The sequence below is a fragment of the Tachypleus tridentatus genome, chromosome 7 (assembly GCF_004210375.1).
Source record: "Tachypleus tridentatus isolate NWPU-2018 chromosome 7, ASM421037v1, whole genome shotgun sequence".
Lineage (NCBI taxonomy): Eukaryota > Metazoa > Arthropoda > Merostomata > Xiphosura > Limulidae > Tachypleus > Tachypleus tridentatus.
The window spans coordinates 183,294,652-183,295,713 of record NC_134831.1 but is presented as its reverse complement, the minus strand read 5'-3'; positions in this window follow the sequence as shown (position 1 = coordinate 183,295,713).

Here is a 1,062-nt window from a genome sequence, read left to right as displayed (position 1 = left end):
TTCTTGCTTCACCTTTACTTGGTTTCTCACATGGGCTGCCTCATAAATTAATAACTAGCACAAGCCCACAAAACATTTGCAATTAGCTTAGAATCTTTACTGTACTTTTTAACTACAGGATTTCTAGAATAGTACAAAAGTATTGTGATCACAGACACCAAAATTACAAGTCTACTTGTCTTAAGCCTTTCCTAAGTGTGGCTCATACTCAATTAAGAAGTAAGTTAACAAATATTTATTGCATTTAGCTATAGCTAAACTTTACTGCATTTAATCTTAAAAATAAACTTACAATGTTAGACCTTAAAAACTTTTAATATGTTGTTACACAAAATGTCTATTCAAGTATAGACATCTGCCTTCTATTTTTATCCAATGAAATATGAATGCATATAAATAGTAGTGTGTGAAAGTGTTTTCAAGACAGAATATTACTATAACAATTTATCCTGACCGTTAGATTTTTTGTAAGTCTTATTATAGCAAAGCTGCTTTTTGATTTATAAGAAGAAATGTACATGAATACATACTTTTAAAGCTTTTAGAAATTAATGGAAGGATAAGATTAGAATAGAAGGATGTTGCAAATATGCAGTGATTGTTTAGCTACGGCAGCATGGCTCGAAGAATGGTTTCAAGTACAAACTTAGAACTCACAGCTCCATTATCTCTTGGCCATTTGGAAATTCAATTAGTTTTTGACTTCAGAGGTCAGACCCTCTCAACTGACATATTCAACAAAGCCCAAAGTCTCATTAATTTACTCTAACATTGCCTAAAATAATTTGAATTTGAGGGTAGGCTGGTAGAGATCCTGATGGGTAATAAATTAAAACTGGATATAGTAACACAGCACACTTGGTATTGTGTTGGTATACAGAAATACAGCCAATGCAAAGTAAGGATGAATAAAAAACATTTTAGACTAATTTACTCTAATCCTATCTAAAATAATTTTAAGTACTACAACTATTGAGAATTCCCCATTGTCCAAAGTACATGATTTGAGGTAGATCAGGAGAATTCTGGGAATATTTTCAAGTGAAAAGTCTATAGCAATCT